Source organism: Phascolarctos cinereus, unplaced genomic scaffold (assembly GCF_003287225.1).
Source record: "Phascolarctos cinereus isolate Bilbo 61053 unplaced genomic scaffold, phaCin_HiC Scaffold_135;HRSCAF=698, whole genome shotgun sequence".
Taxonomy (NCBI): Eukaryota; Metazoa; Chordata; class Mammalia; order Diprotodontia; family Phascolarctidae; genus Phascolarctos; species Phascolarctos cinereus.
The window spans coordinates 15500-29623 of record NW_027555442.1 but is presented as its reverse complement, the minus strand read 5'-3'; the positions used below and the strand labels follow the sequence as shown (position 1 = coordinate 29623).

General features: G+C 40.4%; 1 pseudogene across 1 annotated transcript; it reads left to right on the top strand.

The window, feature by feature from the left end:
* Positions 1-815: 815 nt before the first annotated feature.
* LOC110204187 (cytochrome P450 2C23-like) lies at positions 816-13325 on the top strand (annotated as a pseudogene). Its single transcript, XR_013484668.1, has 9 exons — positions 816-1040; positions 2854-3016; positions 3323-3472; positions 3819-3979; positions 5158-5334; positions 9439-9580; positions 10776-10963; positions 12401-12541; positions 13009-13325. The product of XR_013484668.1 is annotated as a cytochrome P450 2C23-like (transcript).
* Positions 13326-14124: the final 799 nt, after the last annotated feature.

Below are 14124 nucleotides of genomic sequence, written 5' to 3'. Positions count from 1 at the left end.
CTGATTCAGTCACTTACAAGGCCTCTGAAGGCAAATTCCTTGTTTGCTGGGCCGGATCTGGGCTGGTGTGGCCTATACTGTGCTGCACTCCTCTCTCACCTGGTGCAACAGACCTCTCCTGCCAAACTTCCAAGTTGTCTTGGGCTGGAAATTTGTTTTACTCTGTCTTTTGGTGGGTTCTGTTGCTCTAGAATTTGTTTAGAGTCATTTTAAAAAAGGTAGTTGGTGGTGTTTGGGAGGGAGCTCAAGTGAGTCCCTCCCTATACTCTACCATCTTGGCTCCACCATCTTGGCTCCATCTTGGCAAAGCCTGTTGATACCTATTTTGCTGCCATCTTCTCTCTCAAGAAGAATGTTCTTCAAAGTAAAGAATGAACAAGTATGGTTAAGAAGGCAATTAAGCCTGACATAGTTGAAGAGATAAGAAATAACATCTGAGCCCTTTAACATGAGGTCAAGCCTACTGACAATCTGATCTCCACCACAACCTCCTCTCAGGTTGAATTTGGAGATTTGCCCTCCTTGCTAAACACACACTCATGGGCCAACAGAAATTTGATTGTTGACAGCCCATGACCTCCAACAAAATGAGCTGGACAAAAGCCTTCCCCCTTTCCCATTCTCCTTATGTAATTTAGTGCCAGTTTAGGGTCAGGGACAGAGTCTAAAACAAACAAAAAACAACATAATAACCTCTTGATTGCTAAACTAATCAGAGTTAATGGAAAAAAAATCCTGTTTGCCTACAAGGACTAAATGTTTATTGGCTGGGCATTCCCACCCCTTGTTTTCTACCAATGATGATAAAAGTCTGCCATCTGAGTTGATACCTCTGAGAGTTGTAGGACCATCTGTCAGGAATGGATCCTTGGGGACTCACCTCTACTGCCCTACTGACCTGTGTTCTTTTGCTGATCTTTTTGTCTCTATGGAGACAAGGATTCAAAAGGAGGAAGCTTCCCCCAGGTCCCATTCCTCTTCCCATTATTGGCAACATCCTGCAATTGGATTTGAAGAACATGTCTGAATCATTCTCTAAGGTAAAGGGACTGGATTTGGGGTTTAGATCTGGCTGCTTGGGCTGTAGGAGGAGACACAAAGGCTTCAAATAGATAACTGAATCAAGAGTCATGGTGATTTAGAATCCTATGTAATGGATGGTGTGAATCAAGGGCTCTATGAGTGATATCTCCATTAGCAATGATGTTAGGCAAGCATTGGTTGTCTTGCCAAAATTTTGGCAGCAGCAGAAGAAATTATATTACAGGACCAAATATTCTTCCCTTGCAATGCATCATACTAGGCTCTGTGAATACAAAGACAAAAACTAATCATTCAATGAGAATTTCTTCATTAACTTCCATGTGCCAGGCACTGTGCCAGACACAGGAGAGAAACATGTGGTTAATGCAACTATCTCTCCTTGAAAAGAAAATAGTTCGGGGCAGGACCTGAGTTCAGATCCAGCATCAGACCAAACACTTCACACTTACTAGCTGTGTGACCCTGGCAAGTCCCTTAACCCCAATTGCTTAAAAAAAAGAAAGAAAGAAAAGACAAAAAAAGAAAAGAAAATAGTTCCTGTCCTCCAGGAGCTTATGTTTTACTAGAAGGATACAAAAAATTCATAGATAACCAAGTAGAAGGTAACTAGAGGACAGATAAAGCATTTATAATGGGGGCAGTCAAAAAGTTTCAAGTAGGAGAGAACTCCTGAGCAGGACCTTGAGGGAAGAAAAAGATTCTTATTGGAAGAGAGAATGGGAATAAATTCCAGGCATGGTAGACAGTCTGGGCAAAGGCAAGGAGGTGGCAGATAATATAGCTAAGAGGGGACGTGGCAAGAATATGAAGTGTGGGATGAGGGGTCATACAAAATCAATTTAGACAATTGGGTTGGAGGCAGCTGTGGAGGCATTTAAGTGCCAAGTCAGGGAGGCAGTAGGGAGCCCCTGCAGACTTTTGAGTAGAGGAATGGCACAGTCAGAACAGTAGCAGAGGAATATTAAGTTGTTAGTTGTGCAGATTATTCATTGCAAAGGAGAAATACTAGAAGCAGAGGATTGAAATTGTAAGCCATTGAAAGAATGGATAAAATATCATTTATGAAGTACCTACTATGTGCTCACTATTGTGGAGACAATACAGAGTAAGATATTTTAGATGCATGTCAGTTGGAAAGGCATTGTGCTTCTTAGGGAAAATTAACAAATTAGTCAGTTGTTTAGTAACTGGTAGTGGTGAAGGTGAGGAAGGTGGGGCCCTTCTCTACAGTGACTGCTCCTCATTGAAAGGATGAGTGTTTGGCCTGGACTGAAAGCAGAGCCTAGGGTCTAAGGGCAGGAGTCATTGATATGAAAAGGTCAATTACAAAGGTTCTTGAGTAACGGTCCTGGGTCATTTCAATTATTTTCCAAGGCAAGTTGGTGGTATTTTGATTTTTCCTTTCTTCACATTTCTTCTTCTCTTTCCCTCAGGTCGATTTATTAGGGTGACTAGTTTGGGTAAGTTTGGAGGAAAGGGTAGTTTTATGGGAAAACAAACGAGTTGTGCTGTGGACATATTAAGTTTGCAATGCCAATAGGACATCCAGGTTGAGAAATCCATTTCTAAGCAGTTGGCTACGTGGAATTGAAAAGTGATAATCTCTAGTCATATGAATGTGGGAATCTTCTACATATAAATGATCAATAAAGCCAGAGGTGGTACGATCACCCAGTTAGAAAGTGTAATAGCTTCATGCATACGTACATGTACTCATGCATATGGCATGTTATGAAGCAGTTGTGAGGAGAAATTCTCAGTTTCTAAAGTTTCACACTGAATTCATCCTATTTCTTGCCATTTTCACAGCTGGCTGAAAAATATGGCTCCATCTATACTCTTTATATTGGAACCCAGCGTGTTGTGGTGCTACATGGATATAACATTACGAAGGAAGCTCTAATTGATCAAGGAAATATTTTTATGGATAGAGGAGACATTCCAATATTCGAAGACTTAGCCAGAGGACATGGTAAGTTTAGTTTTCTGTAAAGAGTCACAGAAAAGCAAAATGTATGGCAAAGTATCTCCAGTAGAATGTACTCCTGTGGAGCACAGTTACTGGTTTCATTTTAATTGTTCTATTCTCAGTACCTAGTAGAAGACCTTTATGTAGTAGGTACCTGGTACCTACCATTCTGTCATTGTATTTTAGTGTGAATTGAATAAAATTAAACTTGATCAATGAACTAAGCCAGAAACTCCTTAACCACCATACACACTGTGCCCTCCCTCTCCCAATGTAAGAATAATCAATGTCCTCTTCTCTACTATCTAGGAGTTATTTTCAGTCATGGAGAGAGGTGGAAACAACACCGCAGGTTTACCCTGACGACCCTAAGGAACTTTGGGATGGGGAAGAGAAGCGTTGAAGAGCGAGTTCAAGAAGAAGCCCAATGCTTGGTGGAGGAGCTCAGGAAAACAAAGGGTTGGTTTTCAGTTCTTTCTTCCTAGGCATGTAGGGTCCAACTGCTCACCCACTCCCAGTCCTAAATGCTATTTGCTTTGGGAATCATTTTAAAAGTCTCTGCCTTCATCTACTTACCATATAATAACTCTGCCGGGTCAGAAAACTCCCTTCTTGTTTCTCGTGCTCAGGCATTAGAAGCTCATTTAGCCTCCCTATAAGTAAAGACATTGTCCAGGAGAATAACATTCATTAGCCTTTAAAGAACTAAGCACCCTATCCAAGCATGATGCCCATATCCCATCTGATTGGAAACATTTCTATTAAAGTTGTTTTTTTCCCCTTTGGTAACTTGTCTCCACATTAGGTCAGCCCACTGATCCCACCTTCATCCTTAGCTGTGCGCCATGCAATGTGATCTGCTCTATCCTCTTCCGTGACCGATTCAAGTACAATGATAAGAAATTTCTCTATCTGATGAACTTGTTAAATGAAAACTTCCGCCTCTTTAATAAACCATGGATACAGGTAAGGCCATAACTCTCTTCTTATTTTGTGGTTGTTTGCTGAGTTTCAGCAACAAGATCAATATACCATAGCCTCTCATCTCTTAGCAAAGGTCCCAACACCCATGAGAACACACACACACATTCACACACACATGCCACTCAAGGACAATAACATCACGCAATATCTTTGGCTCTCACATAAGATATTAGGTAGATATCCTGTTCCTAGTTGGCACCTGCACTAGTTCTAGATCACCAAAATTGAAGTTATATGGAGAAGTGTTTGACTGGGGCCTGGGGAATCTCTTCATAGATGTGAGCAAGCAAAATAGATATCAAAAAAGGACCTGCTCAGGCCATCCAGGAGAGAATAGGAAGGGCAAGCCACTTAGATCAGTAACCTACACTGATTCTTGTAGTGATCTAGCTCGGCCTCTACAATGGATGGACATGTAGGATGAAAACCTTCATCCACTGAAGCCAGAACTGAAGATCCTCATCCAGCTGAAAAACAAGCTTTCGTTTCCTTTGCCTATGTTGTGTTCCACTTACAGTCTGGTATATGTACTTAACAGTCTGGAATAGGTACTCTAGCTAAACCCTTCTGTGGTAGAACGTAAATTTTTTGAGGATGAAGACTGCTTCATTGTTGTCTATATCACCATAGCCTAGGACTTGGTTCATAGTGAGTATGGAAAAAATGCTTGATGCATTTTATTAACTTAATGTGAATTGAACTGAATTAATTGGATACCTTTGTGTCTGCTTATCTTCTTTTTTTTTATGTTGGCCATTCGAAGGCAAGTAGATTTCCCCTTAACTCAAATATGAGCTTCTTTTGAACAACGACATAATATGATGCCATCTGGTCATCTCAGTGGGTAGCACAGCACCAGATAGATTAGTTTTGCTATATTTGACAACTTAAGGTTAGATTTGAGAGGATTTATGAAACTCTTGACAAGGTAGGGATTTCTTTTGCTTAATTATGTGTATTTGTTTTGATGGTTTTGTTTTTCTTTTTCTTTGAACCAATGTGCAGTGAAGATGAGAGAGAAAATATATTTTGTCAATGAAAAATTTAATTAGATTCAAAAAAGAAATGGAATCTCTAATTTATAATGAGAGATTTTAAATAGTTTCTTCATGATAGTAAACTCACATGTGTTTGTTTTGGTTTGGGGTGTGTGTATGCAGCTCTACAACTTTTTACCAGCATTCAGAACATACCTCCCTGGAGAACACAAAAGAATTTTTAACATTAATGAGGAACTTAAAGATTTCATTTTGGAAAGAGTGAAAGAGCATCAGAAGGTCCTGGACCCCAACAACCCTCAGGACTTCATTGACTGCTACCTCTCCAAAATGCAGCAGGTAAGATGCATGGGGGAAGCACCTTACTTGTTGAGTAAGGCTGATATTCCAAGGATTCTTACAGGCCACAAGCACAGAAAGGGACATGAGAGAGAACCTCAAAGTACCCACATCCCCCAAGGATGCCACTGGCTTTCTAGTAACTGGTCTTTGGTCTGCTCGTATCCCTTATCTGAAGTCTGGATGGAAAAATGAGATTGAAAGAGTTCTGCTTTTCTGGGTGATGAGCTGGTGATCTGGACTTTCCTGTTTGGAAGGGGATATTGTATTGGAGAGTGATAATAGGAATCGACTAATAAATATTTACCAAGCAACTACTATATGCCAGGCACTCTGCTAAGTGCCAAAGACACAAAAGAAGCAAAAGACAGCCCCTGCCCTCAAGGAGTCACAATCTTCTGGGGGAGTTTATATGTAGACAAATGTATACAAAGTAAGCTCTAAACAGGAGAAATGGGATGCAGAGCAGGGCTTGGAGTCAAAAAGACTTGAGTTCAGAGCCAAATTCAGACACTTCTTAGCTGTGTAATCCTGGGTAAATTTTCCTGATTTGTAAAATGGGAATAATAGCATTTGTCTCCCAGAATGGTAATGACGATAATGTTTCTAAATGATATCGTTAACTTTAAAACATTATAAAATACTAGTTATTATTAGAAATTCTAACTATGACTTGCTCTCATAAAATCACTCAAAATTAATTAATTTAAGGAAGGGAACAGTATCAAGTTTGCCTCACAGAAAAATGAAGATGATACAAAAGTCTCCTACAAACCCACAAACCAATTCAGAAAACAAATAAAGCATTTATGGTATCTCATACTCTCCCCAGCTCAGAGTTGTCATCAGGACATCAGCCCAACATTCTAGTTAATCCTTAACTGTCCTCCAGTCCTACATGGTTCCAGTCAGACTGACACAGGAAGCCAGGTATGGATGGAGTGCTAAGCCTGAAGTCCAAAAGACTTGTGTTCAAATCTGGAGTCAGACATGGTATACGATAGTATAGTATAGTATAGTATAGTATAGGTTAGGATAGGATAGCATAGCATAGCATAGCATAGCATAGCATAGCATAGCATAGCATAGCATAGCATAGTATAGTATAGTATAAACAGCGTAGTATTAATATAATATAGTATAAGATACTATAATATAGTATAGTGTATAGTATAACACTGAGCAAGTCACTTAACCTCTGTCTGCCTTCATTTCTTCAATTGTAAGATGGACATAATAATATGGACCCCTATGGTCATTGTAAAGATCAAATGAGGTACTATTTGTAAGGTGCTTAGCACATTTAGATGCTTCATAAGTACTTCTTTCCTGCCTTCCTTTAGAGTCTAAATCAGGGGTGGGGAGCCTGTGGCCTTCAGGCCACATGAGGCCTTTTAATTTTACAGAACAAACCTAAAATCTGGATTCAGTCAAAAGGCCACCCTTAAGGATCTAGAAAGCTACATGTGGCCTGACATCTGCAGGCTCCCCATCCGTGCAATCAATGCATTAAACAGCCCCTAGAAGGAAAACTGGGTTTGGGAGCATTAAACAATGTGGAAGAAGATCTTTCTTGATTGTCCAAGTAAGTCATGAGAATTCAGGGCTGGAGGTGGGGAGGAGAGAGTAAATGTGTTCTCTCCCCCCAACACCATCATGGCAGTGTCATGAACTCTTTCCTCTCTGTATTCACATCATAACCACCTTAGTTCAGATCACCAGCATCTCTTACCCAGACAGTGACAATTCTCTCCTACCAGCTCTCCAAGCATCCAGACCCTCAATCCATTCTTCACAAATCTGCCAAGTTAACATGCATAAAGTGCAAGACTCTCTGGGTTATTCCCATGATAGGAAGCTTCAGGGCTCCTAAGACAAAACACTAACTCATGTATTTGGCATTTAAAGCCCTTCACAATTTGGCTGCAGCCTCTCTTTCTAGGCTGCTTACACATTCTTCCTCTCACAGCCTCCCTCTGTGCTCCAGCCAAGCTGCCCTGCTTGCTCTTCTTTGTACACAATATTCCATCTTTTGCCTCTTTACCTTTATACAGTCTGGCCCCCCTCCCTGGAATGCTCTCACTCTCTTTCCTCAACTCTTAGCAGCCCTAATATCCGTTCACACTCAGTGCTACCTCTTTCAAGTAGCTTCTCTTATTCTTCCTGTTGTTAATATCCCACCCCCAATATCTGTGCATTTATTTTCCATGGATCCCATGTGTACTTATATTTATATGTATTGTATTCCTTCAGTAGAATCGAAACTCCCAGAGGGTAGGGGCTGTCTTAGTTTTATCCTTTGCTTTTATATCGCCATTACCTGGCATTCTGCTTGGCACAGAAAATACATTTTATACTTCCTTGTTGATTGACTGATTTCATATACTGACAAAAATGTTAAACACTACAGAACCAGTACATCATTGAACTGTTCACTAGAGACTTTCTTTCAGGTTGAAATGAAGGTATCCTTAAGAACTTTTTAACATCCTTCCATATATTTGCCACTCTGTTTCTATTGCCTCTGCAATTTTCATTTTTTTCCAGGGCCCTGAGGCCAATGGGAGATTTTTTAAAAATAGTGTTAAGCTGACATAAAAGCATGAGAGTATTGATTCCATTGCTTTATCTTTTCTCATTAATTTATTTACTTTATGCTTGTCTGGTTTGAAGTTTTGCAGGTCAAATAATTGACTCATGTTGAGTTTCTGTTTTTTAGGAAATGCCTGAAACCCCCTTTTTCTTGAAGTCTGTCTCTTTTATCAAATATTTATTTTCTCCCACCAATGAAAAAAAAATAATAACCTTCTTAACAAACAAGCATAATGAAGAAAAATACATTTCTATATTGGCCATGTCCAAAAATGTGTCCATTTCTACATACTAGTCCATGAATTCTCTCTCAGAAAGTAGGTACCATTCTTCATCATTAGTCCTCTGTGCTCATGTTTGCTAATTGAATTGACATGAGTTCATAAATCTTTCAAAATTGTTCATTTTTACAAGATGATGGCTGTAAGTCCATCTTATTTTGTTCAGGATGAAGCTTGTATTTGCAGGATTACTTATTTAGTACTATAACTTCATCTGCTTTGATTTTAATATTATTGTTTCACCTCTGTAGGCCTCAAGTTTCTTTTCTTTAAAATGAATGTGCTGGCCAGTTGATCTCCAAGATGTGTCCTAGCTATAAATCCTAGGAGCTTGCGTATTTCATAGAATTTCATAGAATCTGTGGGTTGGAAGGAGTCTTAGCAGCCACCTAATTTTAAGGGCTGTCCCAGAAAAGGGTTAGAATTCCTTGCTTCCTCATTTCCCAGAAGGCAGAACTCATAAGTCATTTGAAGTTACAGAGACACATTTAATCTCCACACAAGGGGATAATGTCCAAGATGTAATAATTTCTTCATTAAGTAATAAATTCCCCATGTAAGGAAATCTTCAACCTGGGGCTGGCTGACCACTTAAGGGAGATTTTGAAAAGGAAACTTCTGATCAGTTACAGATTGGCTGGTTGAATTTCCTTCTCCCTACAAAATTTGAAATTCTGTATTCCCTGCCCAAGACTTTTCTCTCAGTTCCCTGTTCTGAAAATCTGAAATCCCTTCTTCTTTTTTTTTCTTTTAAACTAAAATGCTGTCCTGCTTTGTAAAAGTATCTGCATGCAGGTCTCTTAGCAGGTTATAAACTTTTTAAGTGAATTACTTTATCAGGTCCTCACCATGCCACATATATCATAGATAATAAATAGAGAGCTGAAAGGATCCAGCTCCCTGTTACATATGAGAAACTGAGGCCCAGAAAAATTAATGACTTTCCCATGGACACAGACCCCTTAGCTGAGAATAAAGTTTAATTCAGATCTTCTGATTCAAAGCCTAGTGCTCTTTCACTATGTCATGTTTCTGGATGGAAGAAGGTTGCCTGGGAAAGGTAAGCCTGTGGATGAACAGGGGAAACCTAAGAGCATTAGGAAGGTTTTCTCTCTTAGAGTAGGGAAATGAAGGTGGGGGAGGGCTTAAGGAAACTTTAAGACTTCACATGGTTACTAATGGCTTTCCCTGCTGTCTCTCATTACTTAATCTATTTTGTATTTCTCCTTAGGAGAAAGATAATCCCCAGTCTGAATTTGACTTGGAAAATCTAAAAATGACAGGAGTAGATTTATTTAGTGCAGGAACAGAGACAACCAACAGCACCATAAGATATGGCCTGCTGCTCATTCTGAAACATCCTGAGGTCCAAGGTAAAGTACAAGAATTGCCATGCTTTCAGACCAGGCTTGCTTTCCCATCCCTGCAGCTTGCTCAGGAGCTTGTCTCTCCTTTCCCCCTATTGGATTTGCATGACTTCCTCACAGATCAGCAACAGGTCAGACAGTAGCATATTGAAGAAAACAGGACCCTTGAACAAGACCTGTTTGTTATTTAAGCATGTGGAGGTGTATTAGGGGAATTCAATTCACTTTAAAGAACACATAAATGCTCCCACTGTGCACCCTCAGTTCTATGCTTAGCATATAAAGACTCAAATGAAACACCCCTTTCCTCAAATGGCTTACCTTCTGCCAGGCATAGTACTGCTGGATCTAAGGAGGCAGAAGTAGGAGCCATAGGTAGACCTTACAAATTGACAAATGGAGACTTCATGTAAGGAAAGACTTACCAACTATTAAAATTCTCCAAAGTCCATTCAGCTGTGCAGGAAATAGTGAGTTCTTGCTACTAGAGATTCTCAAGCAAAGGCTGGTTGACCCTTTGTTCAGTCCATTAGAGTCAGGATTCCTGTTCAGCTATGGATGGCCCTAGGTGAAAACATGTCACCTGTAATGCTGAGATTCTATGCCTCAGCAGCTCAGGGTATTGAGACAGGAGCTGAGATACACAGCTGGTGAATGGTTTAAATCAAGATGATAATGCCATCACCAGCACTATCAAATTCAAATGAAGGCATCTACTTGCTTTGACAATAAGAGCTGGCATAATAATCATAAAGAATGTGAGGGTTACAAATAACTTGACATGTAATTTCATTTGTTCTGCTAAAGGAGGTGCAGTTTTTAATCTCCATTTTATAAATCATACGATAATAGGGTTAGAGGAGTAAGGAACCTTAGAAGACAGATAATTCATGATCCTCATTTTTGTGATAAGCAAAATGAAGCTTACATAGATTTAATGACTTGCCTGAATTTACACAGGTAGTGTCTAAAGAGAAATGTAAACACAATTCTTTCTGAGTCCTATCCAGTAAATCATGGAAGTTTATCCTATTGCTGTTACAGAAGCCTTTGTATCCTTAACTGAGTAGGAGGAGGACACTGAGCCCATCTGAGAATCATCTCAGGTCCTAACATCAGGCAGATATTGCAAACAGGCTCAGTTGAGCATTCCCAGGAGAGTGGAACATTGAGTGGTGATTTGTATTTTTTGTCTCTGCAGCAAAAATTCATGAGGAAATTGAACGTGTGATTGGACATAATCGACTTCCTTCCATAAAGGACAGACAAGATATGCCCTATATGGATGCTGTGGTGCATGAAGTGCAAAGATTCATTGACCTCATACCTCTCAACGTACCCCATGCAGTGAACCAGGACATCCATTTCCAAGAATATATCCTCCCCAAAGTTAGTAGTCTTGGGAGAATGGGATGTTAAACACTATTTATTCCAATGATCTCATCATGGACATGAGAAACTGGAGTCCCATTGTCATGATCTCACTTAAAGTTCTCCTTGAGGCAGTGCTTTATTACATACAGCCTACTTGCATGTGGTGCTAAATGAAGAATAAGAGAAAAGTGTGCCCTTATCTCTGTTCTTCCTGCTTCTCATTCACCACAGTAATGCTCTGGAAAGAAAATGTACAGGGAACGTAACAGGGTGAGGTTGCTCAAGAGAAATGTTTTTGTCCTTTTCTCTTAGTAGGCAGTGAAGCAGAATGTATAAATACTATTATCTGTCCCATTGTGTACATAGGGACATTGAGTCTCAGGTGTAATGACTTCCCTAAGATCATTTCAGTGTTGGAGCTAGGGACATTGAGTCTCAGGTGTAATGACTTCCCTAAGATCATTTCAGTGTTGGAGCTGAGACTTGAACCTAGGTCTTTAGACTCTAAAATACTGCTTTCTGGGGTTGCTAAATAAACAGTGAATGAATTAAAATGAATTAGATTGAAGTTTCCTAGCAATGGCTGAGCAAAACTATTCTCCCTCAAGGAAAAGTGAAGGGAGCATCACACCTAACTTCACATTTAATGTACCCCACAGAGGCATTGCTCAGTTCAAATCATCAAAGCTTCAGTAAGAACCAACCTGTGAAAATTGCTAGGCCAAGTGCTATTGAAACAAGGAGACAGTAGAAGGGTTTTGACCATTGAAGACTTTGGCTTGTGCAGGAGGGAGCTGAGTTTGGAACCAGAAAAGTCAGCCTAAAGTATCATTTCTTTCCTTGAGACCCAAGCTGTGATTTGATTGGCAAAGTGGCTTCTTGCTGAAGAAATTCCCTCAGGAGGTAGCCTGGTGTGCCCCTAGAGTCCTTAAGCATTGCCTGGGGCACTGGCCATTCGTATGTTCTGCTCAGAGTCCCACAGGCAGCAGGTGCACACATGATGTATAGTCCAAAGAACTGAGGGTAGGGAGAGCACAAAGAGCTTAACACCTCAGCCAAGGTTTCCTGTAAGAGGGTTACCCAGGCCAATCCTTGAAGAAAGCTGGAGAATCTAAAAGGCTGAAGTGAGCAAGGAGTGGCTTCCAGGTGTGGGACATGGTCACTATAAAGGCATGAAGACCATAGAGGGGGCCTTGTGGATGGGGAACAGCAGCTGGACTAGTTCAGCTGGAGCCAGAAGGAGGGCTTGATGGGGACAATAATGGGGACATCACTCTGGAAAGCTAGACTGGGGCCTAAGCAGATTCTTAATGGCGTGACATCTCATGCACATGCAAAGAAGTATGCATTTTGTACTAGAGAACATAGTGAGTCTCTGAAGATTCTTGGGACTAGAGTACAAAGGATATTCATAATGATACCTGACTCTCCTCTGGAATTTCTTCCCTTTAGGGCACAACAATATTCCCACTGCTCACCCCAGTGTTGCATGACAAGAAAGAGTTTCCCAAGGCTGACCAGTTTGACCCACAGCACTTCCTGGATGAGAACGGGAAATTCAAAAAAGTGACCACTTCATGCCTTTTTCTGCTGGTAAAAAAAACCCCTTCTCATCTCTACCTCTCACCCTAAAAGGAGAATCCTATTCTCCCCCTCCCACTCTCCTCTTACTGAGCCTTCTCCTGGCAGTTTTTCTGAAGACACATAGCCCACTCTGACATGACATACACTGTCTTTTCTAATATTCCCATGACCTGGCTTTTTCTCAGATCCGTCAGTAGATGAGCTGAGCCTCTTGGCTGGCTCACCTGCACTCTTATTTTAGTGGAATTCTGGCTTAGTATGAGAAGAATTGTGTGAAGAAGGATTTTCTTCCTTCTCCTTATGGCCATGAATGGTTGAACTATTACTTATAATAATAGTTGTCACCATTTCTGCCCATCTACATATTTCTCTTTTACTACTTTTCGCATTATTGTGCTGGATCAACAAGTTTGTTTCACTCTGGCTGACTGTGATATTCCATGAAGATTACTAAGCAGAAGTTCATTTCTTTTTAGGAAAACGATCTTGTGCTGGAGAGGGCCTGGCAAAGATGGAGGTGTTTTTGTTCCTTACCACCATTCTACAGAACTTCACTCTCAAACCAGTTGGAGATCCTAGTGAAATTAGAATAAAGCCCAATTATGTTGGATTCACCAAAATTCCACCACCTTACCAACTATGCTTTCTTCCTCACTAAGGAAGAACAAAAAGTCCATTTGGTAAAATAGCAAGCTGGTTCATCTTCTGTACTGAATACTCTCATTTTTTCCTGGAATCCCCTTGAGAGAAAGAAAAATTCCCACATCTTGATTAAAATGAGTTTTAAATTTCAGAGACATGACAGCCTTGTTGAGTATCTTGTATGTCATTATGTGATGGGGCTGCATTATAGACATTCATGTGCAACCCTTGAACCAATACCTCCAGGCAAATCCTCAATTCTAGATTTAGGGTGTGGAGGAAGATCTGCAAAATATCCCCCCCTCCAAACCATATTTGTTTGTACTTTTCTTTTCATGTTTCCTTCCAGATGATCCTATTTTTTATTATATAGCTCTTGTTTGTGAATTTGGGGGAGAATGAACAGGGCTATGTTGCTAACAACTCCAGACATGCAAATATGTGTTTTTCCTTCCATACACTGAGGATTCATGACTTCAAAGAAAATGTGGTAACAGGGAAGGATTCCTGGCTTTGGGGGCAGAGGATCTGAGATCAATCCTGCCCCTAATGATAACAACTTGTGTGGCTTTGGGCAAGTCACTTCACCATTTGTTCTCACAACAGATTCTTCACCTCTACAATGAATGGGTTGGATTAGGTAGGCTCAGAATTCCCTAATGAGTCTCCATCTATGATACTTTGATCAGTGGGGTGAGTCCATTCATCAGTGCTTTAGGTCCTTACTGCATTTCTCATTTCACTTTCCTCCTTTCTGCACCTTGACCCAATAGTGAGCCAGTTCCAACTCAACTTGCTCTCCACTTTCAAATCCCACATCCCTTTTTCCTATGGGACGTGCACTACTTTACTGAATTCTAGCAAGAAATTATTGCTACCACTTGCCTTCTCTGTTATTATAACCTTGCAAGTGAACACAGATCTCTGCCCCAACTGACTACCCTCTCCCT